The following is a 23559-nucleotide window of genomic DNA, read 5'->3' as shown; positions in this document are numbered from 1 at the left end:
AGATACATTAACTTTTATTTTAGTGGATAATTACTCATCAATTGAGGTGCTCCTGTATTGGAGGAAGATTCTCAAAACAGACTTTAGCAGAAAGAATGAAAACTGACGTTTCTCTCCCATATCTCATGTATCCCCAGTAATTATATAAGTTCACCTAAAAAAGTTAAAGCATTGCATCATATTGATGTTTGAATCATCTACAGCAAACATAATTATGTTTATAGTAAATAAATACCGATTTTAAATTAGTACGTGAATTCTGAGAATAATTTTAATAATCAGTAAAGGATATCCCTGCTTCTGAGTAGTGTGGCATTCTATCACTGACTTCATTACAATGTAGATTGGATATATTTAGCATATTTCGAAATATAGATTTTTCCGGATTGTAAAAGAAACGTAAATAGTGTAAGGGAGAGCTCAAAATACGAGTTTCACAAGAAACAAAGGAAATGTGTAAAAAAGTGTATCAATTCAATGTATTCATTTGTTTGTCTCCTTCTCATCAATCTTAGTAAGATTTTTGGGGGGTTTTCCAAACTATTAAAACAAAATGAATGACGTGAGGGGATTTCAATCTGGCCAACCCCATAGGGGATTGACGGCTTGAAGTTTCCAGTTTTTGGAGAAAAAAAAATTTGTTTTCAACCCTGAGAAAAAAAAAATTGTTTGTTACACCCTTAGCTGCCACTATATGTAATGCTAAAAAAAAGTTTGTTCGGGAAAAAAATCCATAGCCCCCCCCCCCCCCCTCTCCCCCCCCCCCCCCCCCCCCCCGAAAATCAAATGGTTGCAATGTATTTTCAAATGAGACTCCAAATTATTATCTCTTTATGAACTATAAGTTTTTTTGCTTCATGGAAAAATATTAAGTTATTTTATAACCAGTTTTTACCTAAATGACCATATCCTACGATACCAATGCGAATTTTCTTCTTCTTCAACGAAGACATTCCTTGGGTCTAAAGGGTAAGGGGAAAGAAACAATCGCTGTACTGTTTTACATGTCCATGTATAAAGTTAGAAACAGAAACAAAACATGGCGAAACGAACCAAAACACGCGGCGAATCTTTCAATTCAGGGTTTTATTTTACGTCGATAGGCGGATATCATATTCAATAAAGGTAGATCTAAGTGTATCAACACTTATCAATTCAAATTTCAAAAAGTTTTCACATTTTAGATTTTTTGATTATTGATCCGGCAAAGTCAAATTCTTGTTCACCGATTTTAAGCAAATTGTCATATTTGATTTATAATAACAATGTGAAACATTTATCCAAACTATTAAAGGGGTACTAGCTACGAGATATATAAAAAATTTCAAGTTTGATTTTTTTTTTGTTCAATTAAGAATTGAATGCTTCTTTTTGTAAATTCATTGGGGTGTAAAAGCGTTGACCGAAGTACATTTTGTATGAAGGGCGGAAGCGCTTCATTCTAAAAATGTACGCACGGTCAACGCTTTTAAAACCCTATGAAATTACAAAAAGAAGCATTCAATACTTATAATTACATTTTTTAGCTATGATCATGAAAACACGAATTTTATATTATTTTTTGTTTAATTCACCTGTGCACTTTATTGTGGGACCACGTGTTATCATGGATGATAAGTTTTATTGAGTGATGCAATTGCTGAAGGAATAACACGTGATGTGCAATTAGCCAATCAGAATAAAGTATTAAAATGAAACATATATCTAATGTAATTATTCAATAATGAAAGTGAAATAGTGAAATAACACTTCGCTTTTTTGCTTTTTTGCAGCCAGCCAAAAAGGTTCACTTTTGTCAAATTACGCTAAGAAACATAATGTGAACATAAGTAAATTTTATTTAGAGTCGGCATATATATATATATTTTTTTTTTCATTTTTTTTTAGACTAAACAATTTTGCAGTTATTTAATTTAACACATAGAATTTTTATTTCATGAGAACTTATGATTTTTTTTCCAAGTTTTAAATGTGTGTATATTAAAGTACAATTAGTATTTGCTGAGAGATTGTTTCAATTTTATTTTTTTTATTATTATTATTCATAATTTTTATATAAATAGATTTCATTGACCAGTAAGAAATTTTTAGAAATTTCTAATTTGTGGGCGGGGATGTTATGTTTATCTTTTTAATACTGGTTAATGAAATCATTACAGTGTGTACTGGCTGGTCATTATCGCGTATGATACGATTTTGACACGCCTACATAGCTAATGAATATGCATGACTATAGATAAGAACAGCACGTGTAGCCATAAACTGAGAGAGTTGTAGATTTGTATAGCATAACTATATATATGTAGTTTTCATAATATAGAATAGATACGAAAATATAGTGTTTTTAATATTAGTATCCGAGCAAGTAAAACACGAATCTATCAGTATTTCACAGGTTGATTTTTTCCAGAGGAGTGAAAATCTATCTGTGTTATGTGGATAGTATGTATCGGTATATATTTGCCGTACTATATTTCACAGAACCGTGTGAAATAGAGTCCCATTTACTACTATGTAGGTTACTCACAATCAATATACATGTATACCTGACCTGACTATAATTATAAAACGTTTCACAAAGGTAGACCAAATTTGCATAATTTATCAAAGGGAGGTAATTATGAGCAATTTATATTTTAAAGATATTAATATAATATATACTAGAACACACCCGTGATATCGCGGGTACGGTGACTGAATTAAAGTATAGAACTATGCGTATTATCTGATAAAGTCATGCCGATTATAAGATGCACAGTTTTCTCTGCTTTAAAAAGCTTTCTCTTTTGAACCCGTCGACCTTGAACTTATCAATTATTGGTAATATTAATTATTTGGAAAACAAAGTGCATGGAATGTAGTATTTTTTAATCAACAGCATTGTCCCTTATTAGTTATTTGATCTTTGATTCGCTGTTTTACGTCATGCCGGCTAACAAATTGAAAACTGTACCTATACGCCTTAATTTAAGTCCAAATTTTTAGTATTCGTATTGTCATCTTAGAAATTCATACTGATTAAAATACTACAATAGGGAACAATGTGACAATGGTTGAATTTAGTAGTGTCAACTCTGTGGTTATGACCCGTGTATATAGCAAAATCCTGAATACACCGGATGGTGGTGCGCCTGTTAGATGCGGAACGTACAGATAAGGTAATAGGTAACAAGTGAATATACTATTGGTATCGGTATCGGATTCGACCCGGAACTTGTTAATTATTGGCAATATTAATTATGTGGACTGCAAAATGATCTGGAGTGGTGTAATTTTTAATCAACACCAATGTCCTATATTAGCTATATATAAAGTTGAATTCTTTGATTTGCCGTTTTTACCTGATGACGGCTGACAAATTGGACCTCGTCATTTTAGTATTATAGATTTCTGAATCTATTTTATAGTGAAATTTTTCCTTGAACCTTATTTTATATATATTCATTGATATAAAAAGATGACTTACAACTTGATTTAATAAGACAGATAACATTTCACAGGTAAAAACTATCCAGCTGTTAAACATGCTTTTGTTCCAATGTATTGTTATGCTATGATTTATCTGATTTCCATATAATCAACAACTATACATGTACATCTCTGTCCCCAGACAAAACTATTTATAAAGTTAAAAAAATCATCATAATCAAATTCTTCTTTTACTGATAACAGTAGTAATGCAACTATATTTCTACCTTACTTTTAAATTTATATTTGTACTGAGATCTGAAAACAACTCAGCTTAATTTATTGAATTCCATATAGACCCTTTACAGATCCTTATTTAAACATACAGGTGCATGACATTATTTTGGTATTTTTTAGCCATGCATGCATGCATGCACCCTCTGTAACTAGCTTGAAATTTTAAAGGCACCAGTCTTTTTCATTTGAAGTCGGACTTTTCCGGATTTAAAAGAAGCTAGGGATTTGAATTTCACTAAACAGGAAACCAAAGACCAGGGGCCTATTTATCGAAACTGTCCTAAGTTCCGTCCTAAGAATTTCTTAGGACAGACTTTAGGATAAAGTTAGGACCGACTTACGACACGTCTCTGCATGCACATCGAAGCTATCTTAGGAATATCTTAGCTAGGACCTCCTAACCGATGTCCTAAGTATTGGTGGAAAAGAAAATACAAATTAGATATGAAAAAATACAATATGATATCATATTTTATCAATAATTTTGATTTTTCAAATATAGTTAATTAGGAACTAATTATTAGTGTTACATAAAAGATAATAAATGATTATTGTATAATATTTGTACATTTAAACTGTATAAAACCAAACATAAGACAAAAATAATAACTACGTATTATATAAAAATTTAACAAACTAATTGTAAACTAGATATGTAATCGGTAAAAATCATTACATGTTTTTGAGGGAGTTGAATTCGAAGTGTCAAGGTTTCAATATTTTTAGTCCACAGACAAATCTCGTGCATTTTTCATATAAATCCGGAGTATTTCAACTATTTTACTACTGGTAAAAACAACAATACGTGTGAAAATGATCAAAAAGCGAAATTGAATATATCCTAAAGTTAGGACCATCCTAAGACCATCTTAAGACACCTAAATTGATATCTTAAAGTTAGGACAATTCCTAGGGTTTTCCTAAGTTGAGACATGTTTGATAAACCCACTTAGGACTAAGATGTGTCCTAAGTTGGTCTTAGGACACGTCCTAATCCTAAGAGAGCTTCGATAAACAGGCCCCTGGTCATGAAATATTCAAAACCAAATTATAGAGAATAAACTGATGGAACAATATGTTATCCGAGTGTTTGGCATTCATTTTTGTAATTTAACTTAAAAGGATCTTGTCGATAAAATAATTCTCTATTTATCTGTGCGATGATTCACATTAAAAATCCAAAATGAACACCCATTTTTTTGGCATTTGTTAGAAGACTTAGAAGAGAACACGAAAAGATATATAAGAGGAGACACCCTCTAATGGCACAATTTTGTTACACAAAACCAGCAGCGATTTTTAGGCCTTTAAATCCTGGACCTATTTTTATCTTTTGATTCGGATAATGATGTAACATATACAATTAAGAAATAATATAAGTTGTTTTGCACGTGAGGAGTACAAGGAGTATGAATACTAAAATTGTTTTAGATAATAGTTACGGGCAATACTTCCTTTCATACTGTTTTGTACTATGATTTGCTAGGTTTTTGAAATGGATGTGGTTCTTCAGAAATTTACACAAAAGGAATTTCGTGACCTTCATGTTATTTTTTTTATATAGGCCAACATCAAAAGACACAATAAATTAAAACAAACATTCAATACGTAATCACAGCTACAAAATGTATAATACTTCATAAAGTAAATAATCCCGTGTCGAGACGGGGGTAAATTCAAGCCAGTCTTCTGAATTTATCCCTACACATTATATGCAAGAAAAAAAAGTGAGATATAAAAAAAAGGCTTCTGCTCGCATGGTTCATGTATTCAGACAGCACAGGACAATGATATGAGGCTAAAATATCCCGACATTATTCGCCTCTTTTTGTATCAGTAATTGTTATATCAAAATAGAAAAATAAAAGTTCTTGAACATGGATAAAAAAACGATTATAACTGACGCTTTATTACCCTTTTAGAAGAAATGATGTACGAACCCCTTTCATACAGTGGCGAGAAGAATATTTTCACGAACAACTTTGGGCTATATATTGCATTTTTTGAATAAATTTTATAAAGTTATTTCTTATGGGATGTCAATCAACCAATAGATTTATTTGTTATCACATATCTATTTGTTTATCAGGTTATATTTATCATCGAACAACTATCTTTTACTGGAGATATAAACACTAATTTTTTATCCTGAAATTTGCCATATATTTGACCAAAATTGGTTTGAAAAATATCATTATAGATGTCCACATCAGTAGAAAATAAAAACAATCAAAGATAGAATTATGACCATATAAACAAATTTATTTCCGGCAATTCCGTGTCTTTCAACATAAGGTTTGGTAAAAATCCGCCCATAAATACCCTAAAATATCTTTTTAAAAACTGTTATGATATGAAAATATGTAGCAAAAAATTGTAGGCGGCGCATAAAACTTTAAAAAAATTCTCTCTCAATTAAAAAAGATCATTTCATAATTGCACGAATTCAACAGCATTTTGAAAAAAATTTCAGTTTACTTTACATTTGTGAATCTCCTTGGTCCATCAAGATGCAAATTTGTATAGAAAGATTTTAAGTACCGGTCTTTGTAAGAATCATGCAGGTTCCTGTTGATGGGCGATTCATGACCCCTCTTCAAATGTCTTTATATTTTGTTTATGAGGAGGGTATGGTATGAAAATAAGTTTCATGTATTTTTTTTTTCTTTTGAACCTTGGTTGCCATGGAAACCATTACTATTATGCATATTTTAGGGGCCAGCTGAAGGACACCTACGGGTGCGGGAATTCTCGCTACATTGAAGACCCATTGGTTGCCTTCGGCTGTTGTTTGCTCTATGGTCGGGTGGTTGTCGCTTTGACATATTCACCATTTCCTTTCTCAATTTTATTACAAAATCTTGCCTAAATACGTCCATAAGTTGCCTTTGAAAATTGAAATATAAGGGGTTTTAAAGAACCATAGAAATAAAGTTAATCAATATAAACAATATGTATATTTACAGTATTGGCAAACAAAACCCCAAACTATACAAAAACGTTAAAATTTTGAATTTACTAAATAGTATGTTTCCATAGCAACCATTTGAAAATGTGTTAAAATTCGAAAGTGAAAAATTTCAAAAACTCTTAAATTTTAAATCTGTTTATCTCCCAAGACCAACATTACCATGACATGTCATTGACAATTTTTGAAAGACCACATTCTATATATTCATAAAATAAAAAGAAAGTCGTGTGTTTTTTTTTCTTTAAAAAAATAATTTTAGTCAAAAATTGTCAATTTTCACCAAAATTCAGATTACCAAACAGATGAATACTGAAACATTTTGAACTTAAAAAGCTAAAACATTCCATTTATACGTGCATTTCTGACACAAATTTGGTAATTATAAATGAGAATATATGATTGATAGAGATATTTTGGTAGAGAAGGAATTTTTTTCTCTCTGGGCATGGTGCCCCCTCCTCCTTTTTTTCAAAATTCAAAAAAATATTAAAAATTTAAAAGATGTTATTCAATTGTGAACATTTTGAGCATTAATACATGAAATTTCTTCAAAGGGAGAGAGCAATAATAGAACCCCCTACACCATTTTTATATATTAAGATCTTTTTTTTAAAATGGGGAATGTGTCAAAGAGACAACAACCCAAACAAACAACAGAAAATAGCCGAAAGGCTGAAGACTGAATGAAGGATAGCTGCGTCCCTAATTACACTTGTTTGTGCAAATTCAAATTTAAAATCTTTAAGTGCTATTTCTTGGTCTTTAAAATTGACTCTGTCCTAGTTTCATTTCATATTATGTAAAAAAATAATTAGTCTCAGACTGATTTTAAATTTTAACTCTAAACAACAGGCTCTAAAGAGCATGAATCGATCACCTGTAATTTTTTGGTTAAATCTTGCATCAATGATTATTTGTGCCTTTCAATATATATCATTTTTTTTTTTGATCTTTATTATATATCAATGAGTGGCTTTAAAATTCCATTTAAATGTTCTTTGGATCTGTCGTTTTTTTCTTCAAAAGCAAAAACATGCATTTTACCCCATATGTTCCATTTTAGCCATAGTGGCTAAGTTTCTTGAAGTACAAGAAAATATAATACAAAATTTATACAAGATACTCCCAAGTTGGGCTGAAATTGATTAAGCATATTCAGAAGAAGTTTTTTTTTTTAAAGTAAGCAAACTAGGTGAACAAATTTTTAAAGGGCTATAACTCCAGAAGGATTCAATTGACACTGTTGGTCATATAATTTATTTGTAGATCTTACTTTGCTGAAAGTTGTACTCTTTACAGTTTATCTTTATCATTAATAATATTCAAGATGATAACCAAAAACTGCAAAATTTCCGTACAATTAACAATTTAGTGGCAGCAACCTAAACAATGGGTTGTTAGATTCATCAGAAAATTTGCTCTTAAGGCTTTAGTGTTTGAGATATAAGCTACACACTGCATTTTACCCCTATGTTCTATTTTCACCCATGGCGGCCATGTTTTTTACAAAATTGAAAATAAAGCACAAACTTTATTCTAGATATCCTAAGGATCATTCAGTTTAAGTTTTACTGGAATTGGTTCAGTAGTTTCAGTGGAAATGTTTCAAATATTTAACACCGGACAGACGACGACGGACGCCAAGTGATAGCAAATTTCACAGTTCCTTTGAAACGGTGGGCTAAAAAAAACTACGTCCGTTCTATCAGAAATAAACTGAAAATTAAAAACTTGTACCATCGAGAGCGCTAACGAGGCCACTTTCCATAAATTTTAATATTTTTAAGGGTCATAACTCTTTAAAAAAAGTCCATTGTCCATCATTATAGAACTTATCCTAGATATTGTTGATATTAAACTACATGTAGTGTATAAGTTTTATTAAAAATCTGGCAAGAATTGTACCTAACAGGGCTATTTCCATAAATTTATTATTTTCAAGGGTTACAACTGTTTTTATAAAAGTCGATTGGCCACCAATGTATAACTTGTACATGTGCGAGCGCTGCAAGGACCGGACAGACAAACACATGGACAGCCAGATGGACACAAGGACGGATGGCAATCAAAATTTTAAGCAGACCATGTTTAAATTTAAAAAAAATAAGTTCAAATTTCAATTTTTTTAATTATAAAAATACTATTTTTGATATAAAAAAAATAAAAAAATAAAATATTTTGTTTTGTCTTAAAACAGTGGTTTTGATAAGATTAGACCAATGGGAAAGTTTTAAGCTTGGTACAGTGTATCCATTTTCATTATCTATGGAAAATACATTGCCTTGTATCGTTTCTTTTGTGGACTAGTACACTATTGCGCAGAGTCAGATTATGTACACATACATGTAATGGCTGAACTACTATTTACCTCCCATGTAAATCGACATGTATCGAAACCTTTATGCAACCACTTATTTGTCACTATGTCAATTTAACCGGGTTAAAATTGAAATTGAAGAAGAACTACAGAACCTTTCTTTCTAATCTAATATATAATAATCTAACTTATGTAAAAGATTTGAAATAAATGCGGGGCACAAATAATGCTCCGGCTTGCATATCATAAAAGTTATAAACTGACATAACTGAAGAACAGTAAAAGTGACACTTACCAATTGTGTACTAACTTTTATGGTGATAAGTATTGTGTAAAAATTTCATAACATTTGGTTGAGGCAAACTAAAGAAAGAGAACAGAAACCAACTTTGGGACATGCTGACGGACGGACAAGGGAAAACCTGAATGCCCCCACAAAAAATTCAGCAAATGTTTTCCTCTATAAAGAGACATTGCATAGAACAGTAAAAGTGACACCACCAAAATTCAAAGTTGATCTGTATTTGGTGGTTTTAAGCATTGTGTATAACTTTAATAACATCTGGTAAAGACAAACTAAAGTTAGAGAACAGAAACGGAAAATTCAGCAATATTTCTATTTATAAAGGGGCATAACTCTTGGACGGTTTAAGTGACACCACCAAAATTCAAACTTTGTCTGTGTTTTATTGTAATAAGCAATGTGATTAAGTTTCATAATATTTGATTGAGGCAAACTAAAGATAGAGAACAGAAACCAACTTTGGGACATACTGACGGACGGACAAGGGTAAACCTGAATGCCCATCCGCGACTGCGGGGGCATAAAAATGTGTAAATATAACAATTGATTAAATTAGGCAAAATTCAATGAATGGTCATTGCACATGGTTGTCATAAAGGTTTGAGAATCAAAACACTTAACAGTATATAATAGTAAGGACCAGCAAAGGAGTAGGTCCATTAAGACCCCTTTTTGGCCCCAAATAAAGCAGTTTTACAAAATATTAAAATGTAATCTTTTAGCCTATTTATTGGACAATAGAATGCTTCTGCTACATAAATATGGGCTGTTTTTGACAATATAATGCACATATATGATATATCAGGTACTAGCACCATTAAGTCATGCTAAATTACTGAAATCTTCACAATTCTAGCATTTTAGTTAAATTTTAGACGGTTTCCGTGAAAAACGAAAGTAGCCGCATTCGTGTTCATCCTTAATATTGAAATGTATGTTGTATTTGATGATAATACATAACATATATAAAGGTTAAGGATGAACACGGATGCGGCCACTTTCATTTTTGACAAAAACCATATGAAAAGTGACATTTTTCAGCATATTTGGTAGATTTTTCATATTTGAGTTTAAATCGATTCGTTTTTAATGACTAAATTAGTTAAAATCTTTCACATAAACTAATTGAGACACTTAAGTGTTTAAAAAAGGTCAAAATCTTTCGTCAGATGAACCTGAAATTTGAGGCCAAAATCGGTCCTTAACGGACCTACTCCTTTTCCTCAAGGCCACAAGAAAAATATGTTTTGAGAACCATAAAAAATTCTGCCGTATACAAATAATAATTCAGTTAGGTTTAAAAAAAAAATAATAGACAAGCGTTCTTTTCCACCATATACAATAGAAACATTGATAAATTCTTGCACAATTTAATGTAGATCGTTTGTATATTTTTCCTCAGATAGAACATGAAGAATTTGTATGTCCCCACCGTAGCAAAGGGGGCATTAAGTTGTACCCTTGTCTGTAAGTACTCCGTTGCAGATGTAAACCCTTATACAAATGGAAAAAAAATGCTGACTTTTTTGTTTCCGTTCTCTAACTTAAGTTCATGAAGTTTGCCACAACCAAATGTTTCGAAACTTATACACAATGCTTATTTCCATAAATTTCAGAACAGTTAGAATTTTATTGGTGTAACATGTACTGTCAATAAGTTATGCCCCCTTTAAAAATGGAAAAAAATGCTGAATTTTCCGTTTCCGTTCTCTCTTTTTAGTCTGTCTGACATAGTTCATCTTACCCTGACCTCATTTTCTTAGAACATTGATAATGTTAAGTTATTATGATACTTGTATTAAAATCTTTACATAACATTTACAGAATTTAAAAAGTAATTCATTGATAAATAAAACCAACCAGACATTTCAGGGTGAGCCTTCTTGCTTAGCAGATCTTAGTCTAGGGTTAAAGTTTTTAAAGCATCAATCTGTTTCAAAAACCAACAATGAGTTGCATTAAATTGTTGCTGTAACTTCTTTATAGCCATTTTGAAAGAGAAAGTATCCTGAGCTAAATTTTTTTAAACGTTCATTAAGATTTGTTTTATAGATAATCATGTTATGCTCATTGTTGAAGGATATACGGTGACCTGTGGTTGTGTATTTCTATGTCTTTGCTCTCTGGTGGAGAGTTAATTGTCTCATTGACAATTACAACACATCGTCTTATTTTTTTACATAGTCAGACTTACTAGTAATTAAGTTTTGGATTCAATATTATTCTTTTTCACTGACAGCATCAGTCTTAGATACGACAACGGGTTATGCGTATTACATTTTTTTTTAAACTTCTGAGAAATCTTACATATAAGATTGAAGAGAGGGGGTACATATGCTGCCCTCAACTTTAGAAGTTGTGTTATGCTTAAATTCTTAAAATACTTAGTTCACAAGTAAACACAATGAGATACCACATTTTTTTTCAACAAATTCTATAATTTTGAAAAAAAAAAAAAAAAATCGATAAAAAAGGGGGGTGCACCATACCCAGAGTGATGATTTTTCATTTTGTACAAGGATATCTTCATTTATCATATATTCTTGTTTAAAATTCACAAATGTGTGTCAGAATTGCACATATAAAAGGAATATTTTAGCTTTTTAAGTTACTAAATGTTTGATTATTCATCTGAATTTTGGTGAAAATTGACAATTTTTGACCAAAATTTTTTTTTAAATAAAAAAAAAACGCACAACTTTCTTTTTATTTTATGAATATATAGAATGTGGTCTTTCAAAATTTGTCAATGGCATGTCATGGTATTGTTGGTCTTGGGAGATAAACAGATTTAAAATTTAAGAGTTTTTGAAATTTTTCATTTTCGAAATTTAACACATTTTTAAATGGTTGCTATGGAAACAAACTATTTAGTAAATTCACAATTTTAATGTTTTTGTATAGTTTGGGGTTTTGTTTGTCAATACTGTAAATATACATATTGTTTGTATTGATTAACAATATTTCTATGGGACTTTAAATTCCCTTATTTTATATTTTCAAAAAGGGTCTTTTTTCACATATTCAGGCAAAATGTTGATTTGATGGTTACCATGGCAACGGGCATAACACAGGGAAAATAAAGACAGAATTTTACTCATCTACCAAAGTTCTTATGATATAGGGCAAAAAAAATTACTTCTGTGACATGTCATGAATCACCTTCTGCATGATTTTTACAAAGACCGGTACTTAATCAGTCAATATAGAATTATCAAAATGTTCTCCTGGTCACCGCCCTTGTGAATGCCGTTCGTGTAGAAAAAACTACTTTATAAATCAATATGAAAAAAATAACGCCAAAAAGACGACGTCAAAAGAATTCGGCACTGGCGACGTCAAATTGTCATTTGCCTATTGACAACGTCGAAACGTTGATTTTTTTAAATCTGGCATCAAGAGGGTTAACATGTATTTCACTAACCTTATTTAATCATGATATTATTTTCACAATTACGATCTTTGAAATTACTTCTGGTTTTCTTCCCTATGTTTCATGATAAGGATGATATTGACTTAAATATTTCAGGTAATTTTTTCAAGGATAATTTGTGAAATTATTTCCCATTAATATAATACTTTTTTTTTAACATTTTCGCTTTATTTCAAATACACTATTATTATTTCATAATATTTTTAAAAGATACGTTTTTTCTAATAACTATTCAATAAGTTAACTACCAAGATAGAATTTCACGGCAAAGGAAAAGATATCCCAGGGAAATATTTTCCTCCGGATAAAAAAATAACAACAACTACTGTGACATTTTTTCCTCCGGATCAAATTTTACCAGGATATAATTTTGCTTTACAAACACAGTCTATCACTAATGTGAACACAGTCTATCACTAATGTGAACATCATCCCTGAAAGTCGTCATTGTAAATTACAAATTCGAACGCTTAGGAGTCGATAATCAACAATGATTTTAATGTATCCGTTAGCTTCTAATAGAAACAAGATAAAGGATAAGTCGTTAATCAAATATTCTACAATTTTCTTACAGCGTGTTCATTTTTGTGTTTGTATAAACGACTGTTCACGTCATAATCCATAGTACGTTTATCACGTCTATACTTTCGCGGAAAATCGCACTTTAGCGTATGGAGGCATCGCACTTTAGCGCAGACCATCGTACTTTAGCGTGACCATCGTACTTTAGAGTCGAAACAATTGAAGAGGTGTGTGGCTAAATGGGACATTGAAAATAGCAAAACACATCTAACCTCAACTTTGCTTGAGGGGGTAGATACCTACCATTCTTTACAATTTATTTATGAAGGTCTATATTTAATGACTCATTACTGGTTGCTAAACGTCCATGGCCAGTTGCAAATATTTTAAGCATGCTCAGGACGATAACAAATTATCAATAAACACAGTAGGAAGGTCCAGAAGTAGAGTCCGTCCAGAGTGAAGGTCGGTAAAATTCAGATCACCACTTGAAAATGGGAGATTTTGGATAGGGACAAAATATTGACTTGCAAAAAATATAATAACGAAAATACCGAACTCCGAGGAAATTTTAAACGGAAAAATACTAAGCAAATGGCAAAATCAAAAGCTCAAACACGTCAAACGAATGAATATCAAGTTATAGTTATTGACCAAGCAAGTCGGTATATACGATTTAATTTGCACGGCTGGGGTGATCCTTATTAACCCGAACGACGTAGGAGTTCGGGTTAAAGGGTCACACAAGCCGTGCAAATTAAATCCAATATACCGATTTGATTGGCCAATAACTGTTTTAACACATGACGTCATCAATTTACGTGAACGTTGTAGAAACGACTTTTTGTGGACGATTTCCGCAATCCAAGGATTCTAGGAAGTTTCTTGTAGGTTAAAGAAAGTGGGAAATATGACTTTGGTAAGTTTTAAATTAACTTTGTATTAAGACTGATTCTAAAATTGAGATTTAATGGTAGATTTTTTTTTATCGTTTCTGTTTAATTCATTCCCAATTTTTATTTAATCATTGACGATTAAGACTTTGACAAATTGTGTACTTTCAAATCGGTGTCTGAAAAAAATCATAACTGAAAGGTCGATGTTATTGAGTTTGGATTAAATGCTTTTGAATTTCTTTCCCTCAATGATATGCTTAGAGAAAGATAAACCGAGGAAGATGTTATATTAACTAAATTTAAAATGTTAGATAAACAGAAAATGCGTTTCACTTTCCAATCTTTTACTCCCCAACCTCACACATTTCTAATTGTACTGTATCAATTTTTAAAGACATGTCCATCTAAATGAAGTCTGATTGATCTCTAGCTAATCCCCCCCTGTTTTGAAACAAACTTAAATATGATCCGGCCAATCCTCATTAAATTCGTTCCAGAAATAGTCACTTTATAGGAATAGATATTTAAAAAGTCGTTATAAATTCCATGGAGTCTAAGACTAATCCAAACAGATAAAAATTTCTGTAATTCGGATATCTTTAGATACATTTTTTTTTGGCAGAAATTACCAAAAACTGTTTTAGTTATCTTCCACTGATTTAAGATTTACATTGTACTCAAAATATGATGAAATATTTTATGTCCCAACTCAGTCAGGAGTCTACTTCGTCAAAATTATCTTCCCATTACGCCAGTTCATTTTCACAATCGTAGAAATGGATGCCATTGTAGGGGTGACGCGCTACCAATATTGCTCTTGGAAACCGATACATTTATCCACATTGCACCATTACGATCATTATATGTTAGTTGTATTTTAAAAGACAAATGTAAAAGCTAGCTAATGAGCATCAGTTAATAATCTTGTCTGCATTGATTCAACTTAAAACTATTGTCTGATCGGTTGTCAGGTGGAATTTTCGAAAATTCATAAACATTTAAAAAAAATTCTAATTAAATATTTCGTGGAAGGGCAGACTAGATTTTTTTAGTGTATGAAGACTATAAACCCTAGTAATCACACACAAAAAATTAGAATTTTTCGAAGATATGCATTTTCATCATCCAACTTGAAAGACTGTCGTCAAGTACTTTCAGTAAAAAAATAGCTATTCGAACACACCTTCTCTGTTTTTGTGACTCATTAGATAGGTATTTCACTTGACCCATATATTTCATCTTTTAGTACTGTGATTCTTTTGTGTTATAAAGTCAACCTGTAGCTTTAATATATAAAAATGATAGAATCTGAAGCGAGACGATGTATGAAATATTCTTACTTTGTACGATATCAAGACAAAATACTCAACTCAAACACGCCCTAACATAAAAAGGTGCATTCGATTTTCTCTTTTTGTTACCCATTTTTGGAATTTTTTCTTCAGTCACATAATGGAAGGGCAGACACGAAAATTACTGAACTATTAGATTGATATGTTTTCCGTCCGTGGTAATTTTTTCATAAAAATCGGAGGTTATGCATTTTCTTCATCCAACTTGAAAGATACCCATGTCGTCGACTTGATATCTAATCAGTCGGAAACCAGGTTGAAATAGAACAAAAGAATCGAAGCTCTTTGTTAGAGAAGGCGATAAATGTTTACTGTATTGTTTACTATAGTGACCAAATTTTTAAAAGTTAATAGAAACAAACAAAATTGCAGTTTTCTTCTCAATTACGAGGTGTTTTATTTTAAAAACACCATTTGCATAAGTTTTCAATTTATTTAGTACATAGCTAAGCAGAACAATTAGATATCAAGTCGACGACATGGGTATCTTTCAAGTTGGATGAAGAAAATGCATAACCTCCGATTTTTATGAAAAAATTACCACGGACGGAAAACATATCAATCTAATAGTTCAGTAATTTTCGTGTCTGCCCTTCCATTATGTGACTGAAGAAAAAATTCCAAAAATGGGTAACAAAAAGAGAAAATCGAATGCACCTTTTTATGTTAGGGCGTGTTTGAGTTGAGTATTTTGTCTTGATATCGTACAAAGTAAGAATATTTCATACATCGTCTCGCTTCAGATTCTATCATTTTTATATATTAAAGCTACAGGTTGACTTTATAACACAAAAGAATCACAGTACTAAAAGATGAAATATATGGGTCACAGGCCCGTAGCCAGGAATTTCCAAGGGGGGGTTCGTTGGACTCATGAACTCGACTTTAACAGTCACAATTTGAACAAAACGTTGACTTTAACAGTGCTTATTTGATTTCAAGGGGGGGTTCGTCCGAACCCCCCGAACCCCCCCCCCCCTGGCTACGGGTATGGGTCAAGTGAAATACCTATCTAATGAGTCACAAAAACAGAGAAGGTGTGTTCGAATAGCTATTTTTTTACTGAAAGTACTTGACGACAGTCTTTCAAGTTGGATGATGAAAATGCATATCTTCGAAAAATTCTAATTTTTTGTGTGTGATTACTAGGGTTTATAGTCTTCATACACTAAAAAAATCTAGTCTGCCCTTCCACGAAATATTTAATTAGAATTTTTTTTAAATGTTTATGAATTTTCGAAAATTCCACCTGACAACCGATCAGACAATAGTTTTAAGTTGAATCAATGCAGACAAGATTATTAACTGATGCTCATTAGCTAGCTTTTACATTTGTCTTTTAAAATACAACTAACATATAATGATCGTAATGGTGCAATGTGGATAAATGTATCGGTTTCCAAGAGCAATATTGGTAGCGCGTCACCCCTACAATGGCATCCATTTCTACGATTGTGAAAATGAACTGGCGTAATGGGGAGATAATTTTGACGAAGTAGACTCCTGACTGTAATTGTTCTGCTTAACTATGTACTAAATAAATTGAAAACTTATGCAAATGGTGTTTTTAAAATAAAACACCTCGTAATTGAGAAGAAAACTGCAATTTTGTTTGTTTCTATTAACTTTTAAAAATTTGGTCACTATAGTAAACAATACAGTAAACATTTATCGCCTTCTCTAACAAAGAGCTTCGATTCTTTTGTTCTATTTCAACCTGGTTTCCGACTGATCTTAGATTGAAAAAAAGGAGTGAGAAAAATTTTCTTGTTTTCGTATTTTGAAACTAAGATGTTTGTACAAAGTTTAACTTTGTCGTAATTTTAAGGCAGATGTCGGATTCTGGGGTGGGGTGAATAAGTCGTTCACTTTTGGATTGGACAAAGTATCGTGTTTTAGCATAAAGTTGTCAATATTGTTTTTAGTCTCGCTTCACTCGGTGATATTTTTTTTATTTTATAGAATAACGCTCCTTTCAAAATCCAGGAACCGCCTCTAAAGGTAAAAATAGATTTGAACTGTGCAGTATATTATGTGAGGTAGTTAATGCACACCTTTGCTGTGCATTATTCAGATTATAGCACGGTAAGAACAAAGAGATTTTACCCGTGTCATGTGTTAATAACTCTCAAATACTGACTTGACTACCCCTCCCCTAATAGAGCAGCTACATAAATGATAAATGCATAAAAGAGGGACGAAAGATACCAAAGGGACAGTCAAACTCATAAATCTAAAACAAACTGACAACGCCATGGCTAAAAATGAAAAAGACAAACAGAAAAACAGAAAAACAATAGCACACACGACACAACATAGAAAACTAAAGAATAAACAACACGAACCCCACCAAAAACTAGGGATGATCTCAGGTGCTCCGGAAGGGTAAGCAGATCCTGCTCCACATGTGGCACCCGTCGTGTTGCTTATGTGATTACAAATCCGGTAAATAGTCTAATTCGGTAGGTCACATTCATGAAAGGGAAGGGGATTGTAGTTACGACGTAAGGAACATATCCGATATCATTTGTGAAACGGTTATTCCATAACGGTCAACCAGCTCGTGATGGCGTCCGTAAAATTTACGAAGGGATGATTTCAACTTCACCATTTGGAACTCTTGGTTTAATAGCTTCCTTGTGAGCAGTAACCCTCTATCAAGAAAATCATGATAGGAAATGCAAGCACGGGAATATCGTATCAATTGGGAGATATATACCCCGTATGCAGGTGCTGCTGGAATGTTGCTACTTAGAAATGGAAAGTTCACAATTGGAAAGCTGAAATCATCTCTTTTGTCGTAAAGTTTTGTTTTCAACCGACCCTCATTGTCAATTTCTAGATGTAAGTCAAGATATGAAACCGACTTAACTGTATCTGTAGTATCCTTTATCTCCAATTCGATGGGATAGATGCGTTCCACATAGTCACCAAATTTTGAATTGTTTAGTGAAAGAACGTCATCTATATAGCGGAAAGTAGAGTTAAAGGATATTGCTAACTTCTTATCTTTCTTCCTAAGAAGTTCCTGCATGAAGTCAGCCTCATAATAATAAAGAAACAAGTCGGCAAGTAGAGGGGCACAGTTTGTTCCCATTGGGATGCCGACAGTCTGTTGAAAAACACGTCCTCCGAACGTTACAAATATGTTGTCAATCAAGAAATCAAGCATCTTGATAATATCGGTTTCAGAGAATTTTTTGTTTGAATCAGAGTGATTCTTTACAAAGTATGATTTATCCCTCCCTAAGACAAGATACTTGTATCTACGTTGGCCATTCTTTTTTATGAAGCAAAGTAATACCAACTCTTTCAATTTGTCTTTTAGTTTGGAATGTGGAATACTTGTGTACAGAGTAGAAAAGTCAAATGTTTTAATACTGTTACAATATGAAAGAGAGTTAGATTGTATGTACTCTAAAAGATCTTTGGAATTTTTAAGTATCCACATCTGATTCACGCCACCTCTAGAATAGGCAGTTTCACAATAACTTTGAAGCCCGTCTTTGATTGCTGATAAAATAGATGTTAATAATTTAGAAAGAGGTTTCGTGGAGCACTTGGAAGACCCAGCAATATACCGTTGTTTGTAAGGACACTTATGTAGTTAGGTATCCAATACAGTGATGGAAGATCCAGTTCTTCATCTTTGGTTGAAATACCAAAGGAACAAAGAACAGACCTATGATTATCCAGGATTTCCTCTTTGGTAAGTGTCGTGAGGGTATATGTTGAGTTTACAAGTGAATTGTCTATACCTAATTCGTTTATCAAGCAATTAATGTAGTGACTTTTACAGACAAGAACGATGTTATTTGAGGCTTTGTCTGCGGGGACAACAACATATTTATCATGGAGGTCGGATAAGTGTTTAGCAACATTTGGGTCTTTAAAGATTGACGTAGCATGGGCATTGATAGACCCATTCAGTTTCTTAATTCTGATGTGTATTAACGACCTCACTGCCTTAATCCATTCGGATAGAGTGTCTACGTCTTCCTTTTCACGTTTAGCCCATTGCCTGGCATAATCCTCGACTGAGTCCATCAAAATTTTAAAGTTGTATTTCCAATTGATGGATTTAGGCTCACGATATTTCGGACCTTTCGATAACACATTTCGTAGAGAAGTGTTATTAACAATGTTAAGGTCACCGGTAATAACGTGGCCAGCAGGATTATATGTGAATTGGGAACTAGCACAAGTGCAATCAGGAGGTTTAGACTTGAAGTCGTCAATATCGAGATTCTGCAAAACGCGTTTGTAATTGAAAATTTTAGTTGCAATAGGTTTGGTATAGGTATAAGAAATTATTGGTACAGACTGGTCTTTGAAATAAGGAGGTATTTTCGATTGAACTAATTTATGATGAAGGATATTGCCTAGGTTGACGCCATCGAGACCTTTGTTAGCAAAGGAAAGATTTAGAAAAGATCTTTTCTCTTTTTCATCTTTTCCAATGCGAACTGGCTTGAAAAGTCTGTGACTTGCAATATCCGAAATTATAGCTTGAAGTTTGTATTGGTTTGAATGAGGGTTTGTAACAGTGGATTCCAAACATAAATTGAACAGAGAATGAAGTTTTGAAAATGGTAATGAATAAAGTTTCGTGCGAATGTGATGAATACCTAACGGCTTTTGTATGAATGACAGCAAGTCATTAATAGAGACATCATGCAGAGAAGGTGATGTATAATGACGATGACCATGACTGCGTCTACGTCGAGGAGTCGAGTTGAAAATATTCATCACATTCACCGAGTTACACGAAGGACTAGATAGAATACCTATACCATCAATTTGGTCATTGCAGCCATACGGTATTGCAGTTCCCAATTGTCTAATCCAGTAGTCTTCTTTTTGTCTACGGAGAGTCGTTGAAAGATTAGGATTGTTAGAGCTATGGTATATCTTTTCGATAATGCGAACTGTCATAGAAACGATGGAATGATCGGGCTGATTGAAATGCTGGTATAGAATGTCGTTAGCATTGAGGTTAATGTCTGATCTATGACCGCACATACGTTTGTTTAGCCTTCCTTTCGTTTCACCGACGTATACCAATCCGCAAAGGTTGCACTCTAATCCGTAGACGACATTTATCGATTTACAATTCAGATCATTGTAACTTCTGGTAAAATATGACTTCTTGGTCAAATTGCTAGTGAATTCAGCATAAAACGTTTTACAAGCATCAGTCCAAACGTTGGGTAAATATAGACCCCACCTTTTCAAATCTCTGGATCTTTACCAGAAAAAAATGTACCATTATTGTAGCCCCTCGTGGAGGTATCCAAGTCAAATATATACATGATATACAGACGGTGTATACTATTAATAACCACATTTAGAGCAGTAATCACAAAGTTAACAAGTTATTTCTGCATATTGTTCATTATGTTAAGAGAATTAACGTGCGTCAAAATGAGGTCTTACTAATAAATTATATTTTTTCGACTTAAAGAAACATTTTTCTCATTTTCACAACTTACAACCGTCTCTTTTCGCCCTTATTCTTTTTTTTTTATTTTTATATATCAAAAATAAAAGAAAACAAACTTTCAAAGAGCGAAATAATCAAAACTGAACGTTGCGTTTAGTATTTTAAAAGTTTTATCAAATATCTAAACAATCAAATTTAAAAACGATATTCAAAATTTCAAAATTTTAAATTATTTGGTGAACATTTTTAAATTTCAAAAAATAAAAGTAAAATTTGGAATTCTCGGATATTTTAAAACTTTAAAATACGGATCAAAATGTATAGTAAAAAACAAAAGCATGAAAAGAAAATTACTTTGAATTGTTATTTGTATATATATGCTTCTGACATCGGACTCGGACTTTAATATAATTACTTTGCATTGTTATTTGTATATATATATGCTTCTGACATCGGACTCGGACTTTAATATTATGATTGTATGATACAAAACCCTAACGGGAGGGATTGTGCCTGAAATTCATATGATGAAGAAATAATCTTTCAATCAGTTTAATTGAGGTCTGAGCTGGTATGTCAGTTAACTGCTAGTAGTCTGTTGTTATTTATGTATTATTGTCATTTTAATTATTTTCTTTTGTTACATCTTTTGACATCAGACTCGGACTTCTCTTGAACTGAATTTTAATGTGCATATTGTTATGCGTTTATTTCCTACATTGGCTAGAGGTATAGGGGGAGGGTTGAGATCTCATAAACATGTTTAACTCTGCCGCAATTTTGCGCCTGTCCCAAGTCAGGAGCCTCTGGCCTTTGTTAGTCTTGTATGATTTTTAATTTTAGTTTCTTGTGTATAATTCGGATTTTAGCATGACGTCCATTATCACTGTACTAGTATACATATTTTTAGGGGCCAGCTGAAGGACACCTACGGGTGCGGGAATTCTTACTACATTGAAGACCCATTGGTGGCCTTCGGCTGTTGTCTGCTCTATGGTCGGGTTGTTGTCGCTTTGACACATTCCCCATTTCCTTTCTCAATTGTATTGTCTTGAACTGAATATAGGGGGAGGGCAGGCCACGGTTGATCGATCGAGATCTCAAAAAACATGTTTAACCGCGCCGCATTTTTGCGCCTGTCAGAAGCCTTTGGCCTTTGTTAGTCTTGTATGATTTTTAATTTTAGTTTCTTGTCGGTATAATTTAGAGTTTAGTATGGCAGTCATCATCACTGAACTAGTATATATATATTTTAGGGGCCAGCTGAAGGACACCTCCGGATGCGGGATCGAGTTTCTCGCTGCTTTGAAGACCTATTGTGACCTTCTGTTGTTGTCTGTTCTATGGTCGGGTTGTTGTCTCTTTGACACATTCCCAATTTGCATCCTCAAATTTACATATGTATAAACTGTCTATATAAGTTATATGATCCTAAGTACGCACGTGCGGCATATAGTGACATCCGTTAGACTTGCTGAACTATATAAAAGAAAAATTAAAGTAAAATACTGCATGAACACGGAGGAAAATCCAAAACGGAAAGTCCCGTATCAAATGGCAAAATTAAAAGAAAAACACATTAAACGTATAACAACACCTGTCATATTACTAACTTTGTACAGTCATTTTCTTATGTAGAAAATTGTGGATTAAAGTTAAACCTGGTTTTAAAGCGCTAAAGCTCTCACTTGTATGACAGTCGCATCAAATTCCATTGTCTTGACAACAACGGGTGAACAAAACCAACAGACACAATAGGTATAAAAATGTCACAAAAAGGCTGGTGTACAACAGCAACACGAACCCTACTAAAACTCGGGGTGATTTCGAGTGCCCTGGAACATGCAACACCCGTCGTGTTGCTCATGTTATGACAAAGCCGACAAATCGTCTAAGTCGATCGGTAGGTCATATTCGTGAAGAGGAAACGGGATTGTAGTTACGACATAAGGAACACATATCCGATATCATCTGTGAAACGGAAATTCCACAACGGTCAACCAACCCGTGATGGAGTCCGTAAAATTTACAAAGTGATAATTCACCATCATTGGTCTAAAAATGAAAAATCACAATTGGGAAGTCAAAATCTCTTTTAAATTAAATTGTCGTAAAATTTTATTTTCAACCGAATGTGCGGCCTCGTCAATATAGTCCATAGGCGAATCCAGGGGGCTGTGGGGCCGGACCCCCTTTTCGCGAAAAAAAAATATGGTTGCTTAGAAAGGGAATCACTGAAGCGTGACTGGAGCGGGTCCCACCTTAGAAAAAGTTCTGGATCCGCCACTGTAGTCAATATCTATAGATATAAGTTCTTATCAAATGGCAAAAATCAAAAGCTCAAACACAATGGATTTGGTACAGGCATTTTGAAATTCTAGTGTAGAACCTGGTTATATAGCGCTAAACCTCTCACTTGTATGACTGTCGCATCAAATTGGCAGGCTTTGTTAGTCTTGTATTATTTTTAATTTTAGTTTCTTGTGTACAATTAGGAGTTTAGTATGGCGTTCATTATCACTGAACTAGTATATATTTGTTTAGAGGCCATCTGAAGGACGCCTCCGGATGTTGGAATTTCCCTTAGCATTGAAGACGTGTTGGTGACCTTCTGCT

This window comes from Mytilus galloprovincialis, chromosome 5 (genome assembly GCF_965363235.1).
Source record: "Mytilus galloprovincialis chromosome 5, xbMytGall1.hap1.1, whole genome shotgun sequence".
In the NCBI taxonomy this organism is placed as follows: Eukaryota; Metazoa; Mollusca; class Bivalvia; order Mytilida; family Mytilidae; genus Mytilus; species Mytilus galloprovincialis.
Note: the sequence above shows the minus strand (reverse complement) of the source record.